General features: G+C 45.0%; 1 pseudogene; it reads left to right on the plus strand.

Moving 5' to 3' along the window:
• The first annotated feature begins 7,663 nt into the window (after positions 1-7,663).
• On the plus strand, positions 7,664-22,663 carry LOC123076304 (uncharacterized; annotated as a pseudogene).
• The last annotated feature ends 326 nt before the right edge of the window (positions 22,664-22,989 follow it).

The raw sequence follows: 22,989 nt of genomic DNA on the forward strand, positions 1-22,989 counted from the left end.
GCCAAGCTTGTTGTAGTTAAACCATACATGCTATGCTTTTGTTCTTGCCATGGATAGCTTCATAAACATGCCATCTTGCTGTAGGTATGCTTGTTTTATCATTCATTGCTCTATAGTGAGTGCATCAAGCTCACCAACATGTCCTCATATTATTGTTTCTGCCATGCTCTGTTTTCTGCTAAGTCTGAAACCTGATAACGAAACTTGCTATGTTTACATGCTTGCCATCATATCTTCTGATCCTTTTTGGCTTATGGTCAGTAAGGGACTTTTGTCATATGCATTTATTAGAACACTGCTATGCCTTGTTTTGCTATGTTAAGTTCCTGTAGCATGTTGATTTCATGCTCTGAACATTGCTACCTGATGCTGTTTTCTGCCATGTCCAGTAATTTCTCTAAGTCTGCGAACCTGTTATCTTTTGCACTTTTGCCATGCTTGTTTGAACTTGATATGTTGTGAACTAGCCGTAGCTCAGTGTTCATCTTTTGTCAAGCATATCCTGTAGATTACTGCCATATGATTTGTTGCTATGTTTGAGTGCTGTAGCATTGTTGCGTGTTGCATTTTAAGTGCTATCGTGCTGTTAATCGCAGATTCGTGTCATTCTTGTTTTGCTTGCCATTTGCAAACCGTGCATCCGTTTCCGGTGATCTTTATATCGATTTCGACCGAAATCATCTCATCTTTCCAGTGGCATGCTTGGTTTGCCAAGTTATTGCCCTGTTCATCATTTTCCTTCCGGAGCACGCATATGCATCGCATATCATATCTCGCATATCATACATGTTTTGCATCATATTGCTTGTGCATTTCTCGTGATTGATTGTGGTTTCGTTGCTTGTGTTCTTGTCTTGGGTAGAGCCGGGAGACGAGTTCATGAACAAGGAACCTGTTGAGTACGCTTACGAGGATCAAGCTTTCGACAACTCTGAGAACCTTGCAGGCAAGATGACCACCCCTCGAAATCACTTCTATCTTTGCTTTGCTAGTTGTTCGCTCTATTGCCATGCTGCGCTACCTATCACTTGCTATATCATGCCTCCCATATTGCCATGTCAGCCTCTAACCATCCTTTCCTAGCAAACCGTTGTTTGTCTATGTTACCGCTTTTGCTCAGCCCCTCTTATAGCGTTGCTAGTTGCAGGTGAAGTTGAAGTTTGTTCCATGTTGGAACATGGATATGTTGGGATATCACAATATCTCTTATTAATTAATGCATCTATATATATTTGGTAAAGGGTGGAAGGCTCAGCCTTATGCCTGGTGTTTTGTTCCACTCTTGCCGCCCTAGTTACTGTCATACCGATATTATGTTCCTTGAGTTTGCGTTCCTTACGCGGTCGGGTGATTTATGGGACCCCCTTGACAGTTCGCCTTGAATAAAACTCCTCCAGCAAGGCCCAACCTTGGTTTTACCATTTGCCACCTAAGCCTTTTTCCCCGGGTTTTCTAGAGCCCGAGGGTCATCTTTATTTTAAACCCCCGGGCCAGTGTTCCTCTGAGTGCTGGTCCAAACTAGAGCCCTTTGCAGCGCCACCTTGGGGAAACTCGAGGATTGGTTTTAGTTGTACGGACTGCTCATCCGGTGTGCCCTGAGAACGAGATATGTGCAGCTCCTATCGGGATTTGTCGGCACATTCGGGCGGCTTTGCTGGTCTTGTTTTACCATTGTCGAAATGTCTTGTAAACCGGGATTCCGAGACTGATCGGGTCTTTCCGGGAGAAGGTTTATCCTTCGTTGACCGTGAGAGCTTATGATGGGCTAAGTTGGGACACCCCTGCAGGGTATTATCTTTCGAAAGCCGTGCCCGCGGTTATGAGGCAGATGGGAATTTGTTAATGTCCGGTTGTAGAGAACTTGACACTTGACCCAGTTAAAAAACATCAACTGTGTGTGTAGCCGTGATGGTCTCTTCTCGGCGGAGTCCGGGAAGTGAACACGGTTTGAGTTATGAATGACGTAAGTAGGAGTTCAGGATCACTTCTTGGTCATTGCTAGATGTCGACCGTTCCGTTGCTTCTCTTCTCGCTCTCTTTTGCGTATGTTAGCCACCATATATGCTTATTGCCGCTGCAGCTCCACCTCATTACTCCATCCTTCCCTATAAGCTTAAATAGTCTTGATCTCGCGGGTGTGAGATTGCTGAGTCCTCGTGACTCACAGATTCTACCAAAACAATTGCAGGTGCCGACGATGCCAGTGCAGATGATGGGATCGATCTCAAGTGGGAGTTCGACGAGGAACGTCGTCGTTACTATGTGTCTTTTCCTGATGATCAGTAGTGGAGCCCAGTTGGGACGATCGGGGATCTAGCATTTGGGGTTGTCTTATTTTCATCTGGATTTTGACCGTAGTCGGTCTATATGTGTGTATTTTGGATGATGTATGAATTATATTTATGTATTGTGTGAAGTGGCGATTGTAAGCCAACTCTTTATCCCATTCTTGTTCATGACATGGGATTGTGTGAAGATGACCCTTCTTGCGACAAAACCACTATGCGGTTATGCCTCTAAGTCGTGCCTCGACACATGGGAGATATAGCCGCATCATGGGCGTTACACCACCGATACAAGATGAACTTATAACAAGGGGTAATTATTTTTACAAGCAACTTCCATGATAAGTTCTACACCGGGTCCATGGGCATGAACAGAAAGGTTCAAGGTCAACTCCCACTTCTGCAATGCATAACCTTTCATTCACTCCTCGTTTTCAAAGAATTTGCAGTGCAAAAGATTTATCTGGTGAAGCACCAGAAGAGTATGACTCACATCTCTTTCGAGTTCACACAGATTACGGAAGGCATAGGTTCAACCCATAGGGGTATCTTAGGAACATATACCACTGACTTCCAGAGCATATAACATCAGCTCAATAGCAGAGCATGGTTGACAATAAGCAGAGGATACAATTTACCAAAGGCAATATGTATCAGGGGAAGAGCGCATGAGATTCTGAATATGAAGGACATTGCCGGATAATAATCCAACAAAGGATTCAGCGGTCCTCAATGGATTTGATGTGAGTATCAGTACTCAACCAGAAGAGGGAAAGAATTCAAAGGCATCAGGTTATAGAAACAGTTGAATAATTCGACGTTCAAGTTGAAGGGAACTAGGTGGACAATCAATTACAACATGATTGTCCGAGATCCAACTCATGTCCAGAATGACGTATGAACAGGAAGGTCAAATTTCAGGGTTCGACTGGTGATTGCGAGCAATCGCAAGATAATGAATCAATAGGCACATGATGACAATGACAAAGGATGTTAATGAACATTGCTGGACATATGGATTTAACCATAATGCAGGCAGACAAGACTTTCGGGAGCACTAGGCTGTAGAGGATCTTTGGGAGATCGAATTGCCTTCGAAGAATTTTGTGAGACATATGATCAACTGGGGATGAACGAATCCCCGGTAAGTGAGAGGAATTATTCGTAGGGTTATTCAGGCGAAAAAGAGCTGCAAGGCAGTCGGAAAAAGGATTCTCGAAAGTCAGAGAATACTTTCGGGTATCATGTAATAACAAGAACAACTAGGGATGGAAGTATGAACGGCGAGGTACGCAGTTATCCATAAGGATTCAAGGGTGTTAAGGGATTGCAAAAGAAATGAACACAAGTTCTTGGGAGTAGATTGGAGAGTATCTTCGAAGTCTTCTCGTGAAGCAGGCAACCATCCGGAATGAAGGGGCTCTCCGGGGAAAGTCGTTATGAGATCCTAATGTTAGATTTTAGCAAAATCATTTAACCCAAATAGAAGAGAGATCATAGTCCCAGAGTATAGACAAGGAATAAAAGATCCTAATATCACCCAACGACGACGTGGGCCCGTAAGAAACACAGCCATGTTAGTAAAAGTTTTTGTAGTGACTAGACTCGACTTCGGACAAGGAGTTGGAAAGGGGGCTACCTACAGGCAGTCGGCTCTGATACCAACTTGTGACGCCCCCGATTCAATCGTACACTAATCATACATGCAAATGTGTACAATCAAGATAAGGGACTCACTGGAAGATATCACAACACAACTCTAGACACAAATTAAAATAATGCAAGCTTTATATTACAAGCCAGGGGCCTCGAGGGCTTGAATACAAACGAGTCAGCGGAAGCAACATATCTGAGTACAGACATAAGTTAAACAAATTTGCCTTAAGAAGGCTAGCACAAAAGCAAGAATCGAAAAGGCAAGGCCTCCTGCCTGGGAGCCTCCTAACTGCTCCTGGTCGTCGGCGGCCGTCACGTAGTAGTAGGCATCGACGGTGGCATCTGGCTCCTGGGCTCCGACATCTGGTTGCATCAACCGGAAAGAAGAAAGAAGGGGGAAAGGGGTAGCAAAGCAACCGTGAGTACTCATCCAAAGTACTCGCAAGCAAGGATCTACACTACTTATGCAACATTATCAAAGGAAGGCTGTATATGTGGACTGGGCTGCAGAAATGCCAGAATAAGAGGGGGAGAAGCTAGTCCTATCAAAGACTAGCATCTTCTGGAAACCATCATCTTGCAGCAATAGGAGGGAGTAGAGTAGTATAACATAAGTCATATTTATGTTGTTGTATCAACGCTCCGGGATCCTTTCTCGACTCCCGAAGCAACATATCCAAAACATGCCTCAGCATCCAGTTCTAGTTGTATCGATCAGGATACAACTCCGAGTGTCCGTTACCATAGGACAGGCTATCGATAGATGTTTTCTTCCCTACAGGGGTGCACCAACTTACCCACCACGCTCGATTAACTCCGGCCGGACACACTTTCCTGGGTCATGCCCGGCCTCGGCCAAACAATACGTCACAACCCGACCTAGGCTTAATAGAGAGGTCAGCACGCCGGACAAAACCTATGCCCCCAGGGGTCATGGGCCATCGCCCCGGGAACTCCTGCATGTTGCGTGGGCGGCCGGTGAGCAGACCTAGCTACCTCCTTCAAAAAGGCAAGTGCTTACCAGTCCAACCCGGCGCGCGCCGCTCAGTCGCTGACGTCTATTAAGCTTCGGCTGATGCATACGACGCAGAACGCCCATACTTTGACGTGATGGTTAGTGCTATCAGGCCAGAGGCCCCTCGGATCAAATATCCAAATCGTAGTGGATTAGGAACGCGCGGTAACAAGCAGAGACTCACGAAAGATGTGACCCCGTCGCCCCGTCTCGAGCACTTGCGGCAAGGGCGAACAATGCCCAGCCACACCTCGTAATTATCTCGCGGGCACCCTCCAAGTCAACCCGACTCCTCATCACTCGCAAATATGCTCGCGCGGGTACCCCTCAGGGCCGAGCCATCTTTAGTAACAGGGTTCAGTGTAAAGTCATAGTAACCATAGTAACCGTGTGTCTAACACCAAGGGGAAAACCTGAGGATCACCCTTGACGGATTCCACTCGATGTAATCATCAAGGTGAACGTAAGAGGATCCACCCTCGAGGTTCACACTTGAGGGGTTGCACGATAGAGTCGTATCAGAAGTGGTTAAGGCGGAATCACCCTCGATGACCACGACCGAATAGATACACTACAGGGTTAACATCAGAAGTGCTGATGAGGTCTCACCCTCGGCACTCGATAGTAACCCAGTAGTGTCGAGCAACTAAGGGGAAAGTGATGTGCGGTGCCGGGGCCTGGTTTTCGATCCCGCTGATCGGGTCTTCGATGATGAAGCAGGGGCAACAAGGACAAGGTGGGCGTCATTGATGGATCACTAACCAACCTATACTAAGCAGTTTAGGATAAGCAGGTAGGTAACAATAACCAGGTTACAAAAGCAGGCTATGCATCAGAATAGGAGCAAACAATTACAGTAGCAAAATCTAAGGCAAGCATGAGAGAAAGGAAATGGGCGATATCGGGATGATCTAAGGGGGGCTTGCCTGGAAGCTCCGCTGAAAGGGAAGAAGGGTAGTCGTCGACGTAGTCGATCACAACGGCATCAACAGCGGTCTCGAGGTCTACCGGAGAAGAAGAGGGGGAAGAAACAGTAAATACAGAGCAAACAGAGGTACCACTAAGCATGTCATGATGAAAAGCAGAACTAGGGGTGTTCTAACGTAGTGTTGTATGATATAGGTGAAGTGTAAGTGCATCTAGTGCCCCTTAGTGATTTTGGTGTATTGAAGACTTATAGGTTAAGGGACTAATGTGTTTATGAGTGTACACAGGTCTATAAGTCTATGAGGAGTTTGATATTTACAGAGAAAGTCGACCCCTAAAAATGAAGTTCTTCGACTGAAGACTTTGGACTTTCTGAAGACTTTGAAAGTGAAGAAATTGGTGTGACCTTGAAGACTTGGTATTCATTCGAGGAACATGAAGCGTGAAGACTTTTGTTTTCGTAGTTTCATTTTCTCTTTCTTGAGTCATAGGAAACACCGTACTGTTAAAGGGGGTCGAGGAAATACTAAGGAAAAATTTCCATGTGATGCTCAACTCAAAATCCTACACCTACCAATCCCTTCGAGTGAAGCCATTGGAAATCTCATACAGTTCAGTCATATTCTTCAGTGACAGAGACGAAGTTCTTCTGGTCTCTGAGGAATTTGTTCTGACTGAGGAGTTAGGAATTCGCCAGTGCGGATTGCCTACACAGTGAGGAACATGATAGCCCTGAGGAATTTGATACTCAAATTTCCGACCGTTGCTGTGCTACGCGCCAGCTGTCCCAAAATATCTACCCACCTAACGGTCATATCATTGAAGGGCATTTATGTCTTATCATGTCGGGCTGCTCCCTAGGCTATAAATAGCCGCCCCCTACAACCACTAGCTGGTTGGCTGCTCCGAGAGAAACTGACACTTGTCATTTGAGAGCATCCCATCCTCCGAGGACTTTGAGCGAAAATCATCGAGTGAGGAAAACCCAAACCCAAACACCTACAAACCCAAAGTGATTGAGCATCACTGAAGAGATTGATCCTGCGTGGATCCGACGCTTGTTACCTTTGAAGACTGTGCTTCTTCCAGACGGTTAGGCGTCATGGTCTAGAGCATCCTAGAGGAATTGTGGATCGCCGAGTGACCGAGTTTGTGAAGGTTCGGAAGTCACCTGAAGACTTACCACGAGTGATTGGGCGAGGTCTGTGTGACCTTAGCTCAAGGAGAATACGGTGAGGACTGTGTGTCCGGGACTGTGTGTCCTCAGGTTTAAATACCTAGCCGCTCCAACCAGATGTACAACTGAGACAGCAGTTGGAACTGGTCTACCAAATCATTGTCTTCACCAAGCTTACTGGTTCTATTTCCTCAACCCTTCCATTTCCTCATTACAGTTGTTGTGTGCTTGTTCATATCTTTTTGAAGACTTTGACTGAAGACTTTCTCAATTTCCTTAGTTGAATTTCTTCAGTCTGTTTGTCTTCACCCTGTGTTATCCTGTGATTACGCTTTCTGTACTCTGTGCTTGTCTTCATTTCATCATGATGACTATGCTTGTGTTCTGTTATGTTTACTTTTGAGTACTTATTCCGCTGCTAGTTGTTCTTCGCTAAGGAATTTTCTCACCAAAAATTCCTGAGTGAAGAATTCATACAAACCGCCTATTCACCCCCCTCTAGTCGATATAACGCACTTTCAATTGGTATCAGAGCAAGGTACTCCCTTTTTCTGTGTGATTTTGGTTTAACCACCTGGAGTTTTAGTTATGTCGACCACAAGAATGAAGACTGTGTCATGTCCCATCTTTAACGGTCACGAGTATCCCAAGTGGAAGGCCATGATGAAGAAGCGCCTCATGGCGATGAACAGCAAGCTGTGCACCGTCATTGAGATTGGTCTGACCGATCTGTGCAAGATGGCGGAAGCTGATGACATTCGCAAGTACACTATGCTCAATCTCATGGCGAAGGACGTCATCTGCTCCTGTCTGTCTCAAAATCAGTTCAGGAACATCATGCATCTCGAGCATGCGAAGCTTATCTGGGACCGTCTCTCTGAGGTCTATGAAGGTCATCGAACTCGTCATGATTCTTGGTTTGAGGATTTCAAGGAATCTCTCAAAGCGATGGCATTTGAACCGGAATCATCATCCTCTTCATCATGCCTTATGGCAAAAGTGCTGAGGTAACTGAATGCTACCTATCCGAGTCTAGTGATGATGAATCTGGTGATGAATTTGGACCCAGTTATGTCAAACTTGCTTCCCTTGCCACTAAACAACAAAGAGCTTTGGAAAAAGTTCAATACATGCTAAATAAGAGCGATGATATGTTGGGTGAAGAAATGGATCAGTCGAAAGCTTTGGCTGAGAGTCTTCAGAGACTTCAGACTAGGTTTGACACCCTTCAAGGTCATCATAACACTCTCTTATCTGATCATGAGAAGCTTTCTTATGAATTTCTTCAAAGAAAGCAAGATCTTGAAAAGCTAAGAGTGAGTTATGAAGATCTTCAGAAGGAGCGCGATTCATTACTTGCTCAACAAATCAGCGCTGCTCAGGAAGAATTTGTTCCTCCATGTTTGAAATGCATTGAACGTGAATCTGCTAATTCTTCACCTGAATGTTCAAATGCTTCTAATGCTACAAATTCTTCAACTGTCTCTGCTATCACTAATTCCTCATCTGAGGACATTGCTAGTATCACTGATGATGCAGGGCTGAAGGAATTGTACATGACAGGCATGTACAAAAGCCTCAAAGGGCATCAGACTCTTTGTGATGTGCTTAAAAAGCAGATCCTCAACAGGAACCCTAGGAAAGAGGGTATTGCCTTTGAGAGGAAACTCAATGCTGATGGTACATATTGGAAGCCTGAGCAGTACCCCAAAACCTCATGGGTTGCTGCAAAGGGACCTCCAGTTGATCCATCTAATTTATCTGGCTTTACATGTGAATCTCCTCATTCTTCTGATGAGTCATTTGACTCCAACTATAAACTGTTCAAAAATCAGAATGGTGAAGTATTTGCTAGATATGTTGGCACTAACTGCAGGAACGGTTCCCCTATGAAGAAAATCTGGGTTCCCAAAAGGTGCCTTGAAAGTCTTCAGGTGAATGTCCTCATGACACCACCTGTGAAGAATAGGAACCCCAGATCAAATTCTTCATATGGCAATTCTCAAGTCCTCATACGGACCAAATTCCTCACGTGGATCAAATTCCTCAAAAGGATCAAAGTCCTCATATGAATATCATCGTGCTAACAACTCTGTTTCGCAGGGAAGAGCTAAGGGCTATGAATATGAGCATTATTCTTCTAACCATTATGTTCATAAGTCCTCGAAGAATTTCTCTGCTTATTCATATGCTTATCCTAACTCCTCTTATGTGAAACGAAATGGACTGGCTTCTATGCCACCTTTCTCGTATGGAGCTCGCAGAGTGATGAACTCTTTGCCACCCCTTCAGATGTGGGTGGTGAAGAAAAAGAACTAATCTCTTATGCAGGGTCAGGTCTCCAGACGTGCGTAAACGTCTGAAGAATTTGCTGGAGACCTGAAAGTGCCTGAAAGGACGCAGGCTAATCATGAAGAAATGAACTTTCATTTCTCACGTCCTCATACTGCTTTATCTGTTCTATTGCTTGATGAAATTGATCTGATGAATTGATGTCATATTCTTCACTGATGAAGTATATGAGTTCGTAAGCTGCACTAATTCATCTGCAGGATGATCAACCCAAAGCCACTGAGTGGGTCCTCGATAGTGGATGTACAAATCACATGACTGGTGACAAGAATCTATTGATGGATGCTCCCTTATCTCCATCGCATCTGAAGCATATCATCTTCGCTGACAAAGGCAAAAGTCAGGTATTGGGTCTAGGTAAGGTTGCGATCTCAAAGGATCGACACATGGACAAAGTCATGCTTGTCGAGTCCTTAGGATACAACCTCATGTCTGTCTCAATGCTTTGCGATCTTGATATGGTTGTTGTCTTTGGCAAGTATCGTTGTGTTGTGATCATGGAAGGTGACAATTCCAAAGTCTTCGAAGGCTTTAGGAGAGGAGACTTGTATATTGTTGATTTCTCTACAGGACCACAACCAGCCGTGTGCCTACTTGCAAAAGCTTCAGAAGGCTGGCTATGGCATCGACGACTTGGTCATGCAGGCATGAGGAATTTGCACACGCTTGCAAAGAAGAAGCATGTCATTGGCATTGAGAATGTCAAATTCCTCAAGGATCACTTATGCGGAGCCTGTGAAGCTGGAAAGATGACCAAGGCCAAGCATCCAGCGAAGACTATCATGACCACTACTCGACCATTTGAATTGCTTCACATGGATCTCTTCGGTCCTAACCATTATTCTGCAGTTTCAAATGATGCATCTCAATATGGCTTTGTTATTGTTGATGATTACTCTCGTTACACATGGGTACACATTGTTACTTACAAACATGAAGTGCAGGAAGTCTTCAAACGATTTTCCTCGAGGGCTTCAACCAACTTTGGTGTGAAGATCAAGCACATCAGAAGTGACAATGGAACTGAGTTCAAGAATTCTGGTCTTGATGACTATCTTGATGAACTTGGTATTACTCATGAGTTATCTGCTCCTTATACTCCTCAGCAGAATGGTGTCGTGGAGCGCAAGAACAAGACTCTTGCTGAGATGGCTCGCACTATGCTTGATGAATACAAAACGCCTCATCGTTTCTGGATTGATGCAATTGATACTGCGTGCCACATCATGAACAGAGTATATCTTCACAAATTCTTCAAGAAGACTACCTATGAACTCCTCACTGACAAGAAACCCAATGTGAGTTATTTCAAAGTATTCGGTGCTAAATGCTGGATTAGAGATCCTCATCACAACTCTAAATTTGCACCGAAAGCACATGAAGGTTTCATGCTTGGTTACGGAAAGGACTCGCCTACAGAGTCTTCAACAACGTTCTTCACAAGGTTGTTGAAACTGTAGATGTGCGGTTCGATGAAACTAATGGCTCGCAAGAGAGCACCTACCTTCTGTGATAGATGAACCAGCTCCTGAGGAATCTATCAAATTCAAGGCTACCGAGGGTGTCATTCCTACTGAAGAATCTGCTGAAGAATTCATTCCAGAACATGAAGAATGTCGAGCTGAGGCACCTGAAGAAAATGGTGCTGAAGAAAATGTTGATCAAATTCCTCGACGACAACCAGCTCATCCTCGCGTTGCAAAAGAAGTGCAAATTGAGAAGATCATCGATGACATTGAAGCACCAGGTCCTCTCACACGATCAAGAGCTTCACATTTATCTAACTTTTGTGGGCACTTTGCTTTTGTCTCTATCACAGAGCCCGCTAAGGTAGATGAAGCATTTTGGAGCCTGAGTGGATTCAAGCCATGCAAGAAGAATTACATCAGTTCGAGCTCAACAATGTCTGGGAACTGGTCAAACGTCCAGATCCTCGCAAGCACAATATCATTGGCACAAAGTGGATCTACCGCAACAAGCAAGATGAAAATGGCCTTGTGGTGAGGAATAAGGCACGGCTTGTAGCTCAAGGCTACACACAGGTTGAAGGAATTGATTTCGATGAAACTTTTGCACCTGTTGCTAGACTTGAGGCTATTCGCATATTACTTGCTTATGCTAACCATCATGATATCACTTTATATCAAATGGATGTGAAAAGTGCATTCCTCAATGGTAAGCTTGAGGAAGAAGTATATGTTGCTCAACCCCCAGGTTTTGAAGATCCAAAGCATCCTGACAAAGTCTTCAGACTCAATAAGGCCCTCTATGGCCTCAAGCAGGCCCCTCGGGCGTGGTATGATACTTTGAAGGAATTCCTCATGAAGAAAGGCTTCAAACCCGGCTCACTCGACCATACCCTTTTCACTAAATCTTATGATGGTGAACTGTTTGTGTGCCAAATATATGTTGATGATATTATCTTTGGCTGTACTGACCAATGTTACACTGACAAATTTGGTTATATGATGAGAGAGGAATATGAAATGTCTATGATGGGAGAGTTGAAATTCTTCTTAGGTCTTCAGATTCGTCAACAGCGCAATGGCATATTCATATCTCAGGAGAAATATCTCAAGGATGTACTGAGGAAATTCGGCATGCAAGATTGCAAAGGCGTCAAAATTCCTATGCCCACAAATGGCCATCTATGCACTGATGAAAATGGTATTGACTTCGATCAAAAGGTATACCACTCCATGATTGGTTCTTTATTGTATTTATGTGCATCTAGGCCAGATATTATGCTTAGTGTTTGCATGTGTGCCCGATTTCAAGCTACACCGAAGGAATCACACCATAAGGCTGTGAAGCATATTCTTCGATATCTAGCTCACACACCAACACTTGGATTATGGTACCCCAAGGGCTCGGCTTTTGATCTCATTGGATATTCTGACTCTGACTATGCTGGTGATCGTGTGGACCGCAAGTCAACATCTGGTACATGTCATTTCCTCGGACGATCTTTGGTCTGTTGGTCCTCGAAGAAACAGAACTGTGTATCACTGTCTACTGCTGAAGCTGAGTACATTGCTGCTGGTTCTTGCTGTGCTCAATTGCTGTGGATGAAGCAAACTCTCAAGGACTATGGCGTCAACGTGAAGAATGTGCCTCTCTTATGTGACAATGAGAGTGCCATCAAGATTGCTCACAACCCAGTTCAGCACTCGAAGACAAAGCACATTCAGATTCGTCATCATTTTCTTCGTGATTATGTGTTGAAGGGCGACATTTCTATTGAGCATGTGAAGACTGAAGAACAGCTAGCCAATATCTTCACAAAGCCCTTGGATGAGAAGAGATTTAGCAAGTTGCGGTGTGAGCTAAATATCCTAGAATCTTCGAATGTTCTTTGAAAAGGACACTCATCCTAACACTTTATGCAAAATTGATGACTTAGATGTGCAACACATGAAGAAACGTTTTTCTTCAATCAATGAAGAATAACACTCTAAGTGTGAAGAAATTAACAAAGAATTTGATTCTCAAAGCCCTACGACAATTGTACACGATGTCTGAAATCATCATTCTTATACGGTGGGTCACGCCACCACCAAAAGTTGAAAATCTTCAATTTGAGTTTTTCCCCAGTTTTGAAATTCCTCAGTTGTTCATGTTCTTCAACTTTGCATTGTCTTCACTATTTCCATCGTTTTTCTTCATTGACTATATATATATGAGTTTATGTCCTCTACAGCATTCACTTATTGCTAATTCTTCAAGTTGCTATTTCTGCTAAGTGAATGTGATCGGACCCTTCCCCCTCTATGCTAAACTCAACCCAATCTATTCACAAATTCTTCATGTGCGTTCTATTTGAAACTCGTTCAAAATCTTCACTATGTCCTTGTCAGCTGAAGAATTTGCGAATGAAACTTTTCACTTATCTTATCTAAATTTTTGGCTTTGCCGCTCAAACCGTTCCGCATCCCACGAAAACACTTATCTATTCGCCCACGATCTCACACGATCTCCACTTCTTAGTACGTGGGTGACACATGTGAAGCGAATGAGAAGGGTCAGGGGCACGTTCGTCCAACTTCTTCGGGCGAACAATTTTTCACCGTGGCTATAAATACCCCTTCCCTTCCTCACTTCTCTTTTACTCCGCTCGACCTCACTCCAGCTCGAGCTTCTCAAACCCTAGCGCCGCCGCTACTTCATCGTCGTCGGTGAGGAAGAGCTTCACTGCCTTGACCTCGTCGCCGTCGTACTCACGCCGACCGCGGATTTCTTCACTCTGCCGCCGTCGTAGCTGTCTTCCTCTGCCGAGTTAGGGCATGGAAAATCTGCACTGACGAACTTCACATCTCCACTTCCCAGTTCGTCGTGTTCTTCATCCAGGGTAATTAAAAGTTACTTTTACTACCCTCTTTGATTCAAATAATTTCTACAAAATCTTCAAAGGTGTTTATTCTTCAAATTCCTCACACACTAAACACCTCACATGTCACCTGTTCTTGATTCATTTCTCTAAGCTATTTTTCTTCAAGATTCCTCAATTGTGTAGATTTCTGATCTGTACAACTCTGGAACCTAAGACAAAGAACGCTTAGTGAAATTCTTCAAGACTCATCTGGTCAAATTCCTCAAACTTGTTCTTTTTACAAAGCCTTCTAAGAACGCATATGACCTCTCCAAATTCCTCACAACTATACTCTGTTCACAGGTACTCATGTTCACTGCTGAATCACTAGGTTCTCATCAACTTAACTCATTTGCAGCGTTCCTTGAAGAAAAGTTGCATACATCTTCAGAGAATTCCATCGTTCAAATTCCTCATCTGAAGAAAATGGCTGATGGAAAGAAGCCATAGAAAGGAGGAAAGAGGCCTGAGGTCAACACTGCTTTTGAAATCCCTGAGGACATCTATGCTGGGTACTGCACACCCCCTCAGGAAGATAAAAATCAGCGCAAGGTGTGCATTCAAAAGATTGAGAGGAGATGGGCAAGAGAGTGGAGGGAGTACAGATATGTTACTCCAAAATACATGAAGAAATTCGCTGTTACCCCTCCATGCTCAAGACCTCCATTGGCACCTGGCCAAGTAGCAGATCCCACCAGCCTCAAGCGCGGTGAGGACTATCCTGAAGAATGGGCCAAGCGCCAGGCCAAGTTGGCCAAATAGGCAAAAGATGCAGTGAGGAAATTCAACGAGGACTCTGCTGCTGCTGCCTCTGCTGAGGCCTCTGCTGTCAAGCCTAAGAAGGCCATGGCAAAGAAGCCTGCGCATAAGCCAAGTGCTTCACCTTCAATGCCCTCAAGGCCAAGTTCATCAGCAATGCCCTCACGGCCAGATTCCTCAAAGCCCTCACGGCCAACTCCTCAAACTGCTCCTACTCCTCCAAAGTCCTTAGCTGCTCCAAGTTCCTCAGCTGGCCCCTCTCTGCTGAAGAAAAAGTCTGCTGCTGGACGAGGCCCTCCACCAAGTCCTCACAAGAAGCAGGTCGCCTTCCAAGTGCCCTCTGATGATGATGAGGCTGATGATGAAGAACTAGCCGAAATCATCAGAGACAGACAAGTCAAGGCCGCTAGAGCCAAAGGAAGCAATGTGCCGCTACTTTTGGATCCGAAGCTGATCCTAGACTACATCGATCTCTGGCACAAAGATCCCAACACTCCTTTGTCGGAGATGAACCTCACTCCTGGTCAAAGTCATGTTCTGACTGCCTTCATTGAAGAAGAAAAATGGAAATTTGAGAAGGCAAGGCAGCTGAAGAAAGCTCAGTACAGAAATGAGCGCTTCCTGAAGAAAAACGTTGTCTCTATGACAACTGATGAACTTGTGAAGATCCAGTTTGAAATCAAAGTCCTCAGCGATGACTTCAATGCTTACTATGCTGATTGGCAAGGAGCCAAGGTCAGGTTTGTAAAACTGACTGAGAAATTCACTTCAAAGGTTGCAGCTCCATCGCAACCAGAAATTCCTCAACCAACAGAAGCATCTGCTCAACCAACAGAAGAGCACGCCAGCACCGCTGATGAAAATCAGGCTGCTGAAAAAAATGTGAGTTCCAGGGCTGATGACTGCATTCCAGCCGCTGAAGAAATTGCCAGGGCATCCACTAGTGGTGCGCGTGAAGAAAATGAAGAAGTCAGGGCAACTACATCAGTTGTGACTGAAGAAATTCAACCAAATTCCTCTGCTCCTCCTGCGCCTACCCCAACTCCGATCCTTCCATCTGCATCAGATGTGAAGAAGACCAAGGCTGCAGAACGTGCAGCTGTGAAGAAAAGGAAAGCATCAGCTTCATCAGATTCTTCAGCTCTGAAGAAGATGAAGAAATTGTCAAGCTCATTTGCAAATCCTATTGATGTTGTTCCTGTTTCCAGCATGCCATCAAAGGAACTTGCACCTTTCGATGAAGAATATGTGATCCCTAGCGGATCAGATGAAGACATTCCCTCTGCTGCTTCCTCAGAGCAGATGGATGAAGAAATTGAAGCGGATGCAATCCCTTCAACTCCAATTGTCTCCTCACCCATGCCTCAGTTCACAGCTGAAGAGGCCGGCGTTGAGGAATTGGATGAACACAACTCTGACGTGGACATTGGGAGTACTACTCCATTGATGAATGATGATTTTTGGGAAAGTCAGCATCCCAACTCTCCTCTGTTCACGCCATTGCAGCAAATCCCTCAGTCCCCAGCACACACTGTTCCAATGGGCTCTGAAGAAACTCACCCCACTTCGTCTGTTCATGAAGAAATTCCAGCCGCAAGTGCTGAAGAAACTACTGTTGCTGAATCACTGAAGACACAGACTGCCACTGAAGAGGAACCAGAAATTCCTCAGCCTGAAGATCCAGAGATTGCGATTCCTGAGGTTGTGATGCAACTGACTGACACTCCTCAACCCAAGCCAAAGGATCCATTCTCAAGGAAGCAAAAATTCAAGGCTGATGATTTCTTCAGCGAGCGTGTATTCTTCATAGATTACAACCCCTATGACTCTGCTCGCATTAGGAAGAGGCATTTCTGGACTGCCAGCCAGGCAAATTTTTATTCCTCAGTGCTGTTCAACAAAGACAAAGTCTTCGATCATGAGCACATTCCTCATGTGGACATGGAATCTCTGCCGTGCTTCGTGCCAGTCCTCAGTGTTCTTCACGACGCTGGACTGTTAAACTTTTGCACTGATATATGTGATTGGAATGAAGAACTCATTCTTCAATTTTATGCAACGCTGCACATCACCGGGGACTCTGAAGATCTGAATTCATGGGTGCTGGACTGGATGACTGAAAACACTCACTACAAGGCACCAACTACTGAATTGCTTCGTGCTTTGCCTCTCAGTCCTCCCCTTGAAGCTGCTCATTGCATGTACCAAGAGCCTGAGCTTACAGATTACTATATGCAAGTGCTGATGAAGCCATTGAAGCCAGGTCAGGCCCCACGAACAAAATTCCTCGTGAAGGAATTGCTATATGTGCCTCGGACTGTCTATCGCATTCTGACGAAGACATTGAGTCCTATCAAGGACCACGACTCGAATGAAGAAGAAGTCGTTGGCATCATGAAGAATCTGCTTTTCAATATCATGCATGGCGTTCCCGTCAACTTCCATGATTTCTTCATGAGGACTCTGGCCAATGTCACAATGTCACCATTTGAGCTGAAGCCTCATGCACTTTGGATTATGAGATTCCTCAGAACAAGGTCGTCACTCAACTACAAAGCTGATACACTGAACCATTGCAGCTACTTGCCCCCGATTGAAGTCCTCAAACGGACATTCTCCTCAGCTGATGACAAGGGCAAGGCCGCTGCTGTTATCGATGAAGGCATTCGTCCATTGATGGTCAATTTCGCAAGGCTGCATCTTACTCCACCAATGACGACTCTGCCACTCATGACTCTGCCGCCAACGCAACCAAGCCAAATCCTCAAGGAACAGCTCCCAGGGTGATGACCGATCGTGAGCTTCTCCTCAGTCTTCACCAGAAGGTTGATCGCAATCACAAATGGGTCAAGCGTCAGTTTGGTTCAATTCTTCACAACATGACTGCTACCCACAATGCAGTGAAGAAAAACCATTACTACCTTCATGAAACCCTCAACCGTACCTGGGCTATTCTGTCTCACATTTATAGCAAAGAAGATCTAAAGAAAATGGGTCTCAAGGAAGATTTTGACTGGTCTGCTCCTCCACCGAAGAAGTACAAGAAGGTCAAGGTTCCTTCCTTGGTGGCCAGCTCCTATTCTTCATCGCGCGACAACGACGAGCATGAAGACTTGGACGACACTGCGGCAGGCCCCACAACAACACACGACCCCAACAACGCTGGCGCTCCTTCATCAACTTGATATTCTTCAGGGGCGTTAGTCCTCATTTTCAACCCTTTTGGTCATTCGATGACAAAGGGGGAGAAATTTGAGTTAGTATTCAAGCGGGTCTATCTTATATGGGCGTTTTTTTCTAAGTTACAACTCTCGTTCTTCTGATGACTTTGCTGGGTCGAGTTGTAAACTTAAACTCTATGGTGGCCTGATACTTTTGCTATGATTTTCTACATGCTTATTCCTCATTAATGTTAATGCACGCATGCTGAATTACATCAGTCACCATATTTCATCATGCATTTCAAATTCTTCATATCATATATCAAATGTGTGTATGAATTACAAGATATAGGGGGAGATCTCCATGATTCTACTCTTCAAGTGTGCATTGCTTCAAAAGCAAATTCCTCACTATGCACATCTTCAGGGGCAGTTCTTCTATATCTTGCAATAAAATTCCTCAATCTCAGTATTTACACTTCATATGTTTATCCCCGTTGAAAACTTAACCTATATTGTCATCAATCACCAAAAAGGGGGAGATTGTAAGTGCATCTAGTGCCCCTTAGTGATTTTGGTGTATTGAAGACTTATAGGTTAAGGGACTAATGTGTTTATGAGTGTACACAAGTCTATAAGTCTATGAGGAGTTTGATATTTACAGAGAAAGTCGACCCCTAAAAATGAAGTTCTTCGACTGAAGACTTTGGCTTTCTGAAGACTTTGAAAGTGAAGAAATTGGTGTGACCTTGAAGACTTGGTATTCATCCGAGGAACATGGAGCGTGAAGACTTTTGTTTTCGTAGTTTCATTTTCTCTTTCTTGAGTCATAGGAAACACCGTACTGTTAAAGGGGGTCGAGGAAATACTAAGGAAAAATTTCCATGTGATGCTCAACTCAAAATCCTACACCTACCAATCCCTTCGAGTGAAGCCATTGGAAATCTCATACAGTTCAGTCATATTCTTCAGTGACAGAGACGAAGTTCTTCTGGTCTCTAAGGAATTTGTTCTGACTGCGGAGTTAGGAATTCGCCAGTGCGGATTGCCTACACAGTGAGGAACATGATAGCCCTGAGGAATTTGATACTCAAAATTCCGACCGTTGCTGTGCTACGCGCCAACTGTCCCAAAATATCTACCCACCTAACAGTCATATCATTGAAGGGCATTTATGTCTTATCATGTCGGGCTACTCCCTAGGCTATAAATAGCCGCCCCCTACAACCACTAGCTGGTTGGCTGCTCCGAGAGAAACTGACATTTGTCATTTGAGAGCATCCCATCCTCCGAGGACTTTGAGTGAAATCATCGGGTGAGGAAAACCCAAACCCAAACACCTACAAACCCAAAGTGATTGAGCATCACTAAAGAGATTGATCCTGCGTGGATCTGACGCTTGTTACCTTTGAAGACTGTGCTTCTTCCAGACGGTTAGGCGTCATGGTCTAGAGCATCCAAGAGGAATTGTGGATCGCCGAGTGACCGAGTTTGTGAAGGTTCGGAAGTCACCTGAAGACTTACCACGAGTGATTGGGCGAGGTCTGTGTGACCTTAGCTCAAGGAGAATATGGTGAGGACTGTGTGTCCTCAGGTTTAAATACCTAGCCGCTCCAACCAGATGTACAACTGAGACAACAGTTGGAACTGGTCTACCAAATCATTGTCTTCACCAAGCTTACTGGTTCTATTTCCTCAACCCTTCCATTTCCTCATTACAGTTGTTGTGTGCTTGTTCATATCTTTTTGAAGACTTTGACTGAAGACTTTCTCAATTTCCTCAGTTCAATTTCTTTAGTCTGTTTGTCTTCACCCTGTGTTATCCTGTGATTACGCTTTCTGTACTCTGTGCTTGTGTTCATTTCATCATGATGACTATGCTTGTGTTCTGTTATGTTTACTTTTGAGTACTTATTCCGCTGCTAGTTGTTCTTCGCTAAGGAATTTCCTCACCGATAAAAATCGCCTATTCACCCCGCTCTAGTCGATATAACGCACTTTCATGAAGGGGGAATTCAACCGGGAAGGTATTCCCGGTTCCGGACCTGTGTTAGACAGATGACCGGAGGGGGAATGTTCCATGTTCAGATAGTTAGAGACATCTGACAGGTAAACGGACTGCGTATTCGGATTCGCCTCGTCGTTCTGAGCAACTTTCATGTAGAAAACATTCCGAATTACGGTTTATTTTCTATGAATTTCTAAAGTTTAAAACATTTTCTGAAATTATTTATTAACTTGAAAATTAATTGGAAAAAGCTATTTTACATGTGGCTTACGGGTGGGTCTAGAGGGCTTAGTCAGGAGTGAGTCAACAGTTGACCAGTCAACAGTTGACTGGTCAACTGTGTCCAGGGACCCACATGTCATAGGCTCGGTTATTTAACAGATTTAATAACCAGCTTAAATAGCTAGTGTGGCCAGACCGTTACTGTCACAGGGGGGTTAGTTGACTTACTTAAAACGTTTCATCGGTTAATTAAACTACTAGGGCCCATAGGTCAGAGGGGGGTTATCACTAATTGGGGATTATCCCCTAAGCTAACGAGAGGGCCGACTGGGCACGCACGGGCACAAGGTGCCGGTGACCAGGCCCAGCAGCTCGCATGGGGGCGGGCGACCGACACTGGAGGTTGATACATCTCCAACGTATCTATAATTTTTTATTGTTCCATGCTATATTATATTCTGTTTTGGACATTAATGGGCTTTATTATACACTTTTATATTATTTTTGGGACTAACCTATTAACCGGAGGCCCAGCCCAGCATTGCTGTTTTTGCCTATTTCAGAGTTTCGCAGAAAAAGAATATCAAACGGAGTCCAAACGGAATGAAACCTTCGGGAACGTGATTTTCGAAACGAACGTGATCCAGAGGACTTGTACCCAACATCAAGACATCAACCAGGAGGGAACGAGGTAGGGGGGCGCGCCTACCCCCCTGGGTGCGCCCTCCACCCTCGTGGGCCCCACGTTGCTCCACCGACGTACTTCTTCCTCCTATATATACCTACGTACCCCCAAACTACCAGATATGGAGCCAAAAACCCAATTCCACCACCGCAACCTTCTGTACCCGTGAGATCCCATCTTGGGGCCTTTTCCGGAGCTCCGCCGGAGGGGGCATCGATCACGGAGGGCTTCTACATCAACACCATAGCCTCTCCGATGATGTGTGAGTAGTTTACCTCAGACCTTCGGATCCATAGTTATTAGCTAGATGGCTTCTTCTCTCTTTTTGGATCTCAATACAATGTTCTCCCCCTCTGTTGTGGAGATCTATTCGATGTAATCTTCTTTTGCGGTGTGTTTGTTGAGACCGTTGAATTGTGGGTTTATGATCAAGTTTATCTATGAACAATATTTGAATCTTCTCAGAATTCTTTTATGTATGATTGGTTATCTTTGCAGGTCTCTTCGAATTATCAGTTTGGTTTGGCCTACTAGATTGATCTTTCTTGCAATGGGAGAAGTGCTTAGCTTTGGGTTCAATCTTGCGGTGTCCTTTCCCAGTGACAGTAGGGGCAGCAAGGCACGTATTGTATTGTTGCCATCGAGGATAACAAGATGGGGTTTATATCATATTGCATGAGTTTATCCCTCTACATCATGTCATCTTGCTTAAAGCGTTACTCTGTTCTTATGAACTTAATACTCTAGATGCATGCTGGATAGCGGTCGATGTGTGGTGTAATAGTAGTAGATGCAGGCAGGAGTCGGTCTACTTGTCTCGGACGTGATTACTATATACATGACCATACCTAGATATTCTCATAACTATGCTCAATTTTGTCAATTGCTCAACAGTAATTTGTTCACCCACCATAATACTTATGCTCTTGAGAGAAGCCACTAGTGAAACCTATGGCCCCGGGGTCTATTTTCCATCATATTAATCTTCCAACACTTAGCTATTTTTATTTCCTTTTATTTTACTTTGCATCTTTATCATAAAAATACCAAAAATATTATCTTATCATATCTATCAGATCTCACTCTCGTAAGTGACTGTGAAGGGATTGACAACCCCTTTATTGCGTTGGTTGCGAGGATTTATTTGTTTGTGTAGGTGCGAGGGACTCGTGCGTGGTCTCCTACTGGATTGATACATTGGTTCTCAAAAACTGAGGGAAATACTTACGCTACTTTGCTGCATCACCCTTTCCTCTTCAAGGGAAAACCAACGCAGTGCTCAAGAGGTAGGAGAGGTAAGGCGCAGGGTGAGGCCGACAGGGCCGCACGCGCACTAAGGCACGGCGAGCGAGCAGGAGCAGTAGCGGTGTCAGGGCGGTCGCGAGCGGAGTGTGGTGGCAAGGTGGCGAGCAGCAGCAGCAGCATGCGACAGCAGCGGGGCGCGGCAAGCATGCGCGCACGCGGGTGAGGCCAGGGCGAGGCCGGGGCATGAGGAGCGCGACGCTCGGACGTGGTCACGCGAACACGGCGGCGAGCAGAGGAGGGTTCGAGGGGAAATGGACGGCGGGACTCACCGGCCCTGTAGATGTGCAAAGGCATGCTCGGGGAGGGGCCGGAGGTGCGGTTCCGGTGACGGGGCGGCGAGTGGTGCCGTCGGGGGCCCTTCCAGATCCAGGAACGTGGAGGAGGATGAGGACGGCGAGGCGGCCTCTGCGAGGTGCGGGCGACCTGACGAACGGCAACAAGGGGCGACGGGGTCGGGCGTCGGGTGGCGTTGGGGGCGCCGACTCGGGCGGGGCTGGAGGCGAGGGGGATCTCTAGATCCAGATCGAGAGAGCGAGAGGGAGAGGTGGATCGGGGGGAGTGGGGTGTAGCGGGCTAGGGTTACTGGAGTGGGAGGGGATAAGGAGGCAACGGGGTGGGCCGGCCTGTGGGGGTGGCCGACTGGGCCGGCGGGGTTGCAGCCCGATGGGAAAAGGTGGCGGCTTCTCTTTTCTTTCTTTCTTTTGCTCTTTTCTTTTCACAGAAAAAGTCTTTGAATATTTGAGCTGCCCAAAAGGATTTTGTAAAATGTGGGACTTGGCCACATAATTACATTGCACTAGTTGGCACTGCTAAAAAGGATTGTGAGGCTTTTGAAATAGTTTGCCAGTTTTGTAAATTAAAAAAAGGCATTTAATCTATTTGTTTTAGCCACTGTTTACCCAGTTTAGGGCACTTAGACATTTTGCAAAATGTTGGTTCACCACCAATATTTGTTATGAATTATTTGGCACAAGATGAACATTTTAGATTTCATGTCTGACAAATATGAATTTTTGAGTTTATATTGGATTTGAATTTGAATTGTGATTTGGATCAAGTGAAATTAGC

The sequence above is a fragment of the Triticum aestivum genome, chromosome 3D, assembly GCF_018294505.1.
Source record: "Triticum aestivum cultivar Chinese Spring chromosome 3D, IWGSC CS RefSeq v2.1, whole genome shotgun sequence".
Taxonomy (NCBI): domain Eukaryota; kingdom Viridiplantae; phylum Streptophyta; class Magnoliopsida; order Poales; family Poaceae; genus Triticum; species Triticum aestivum.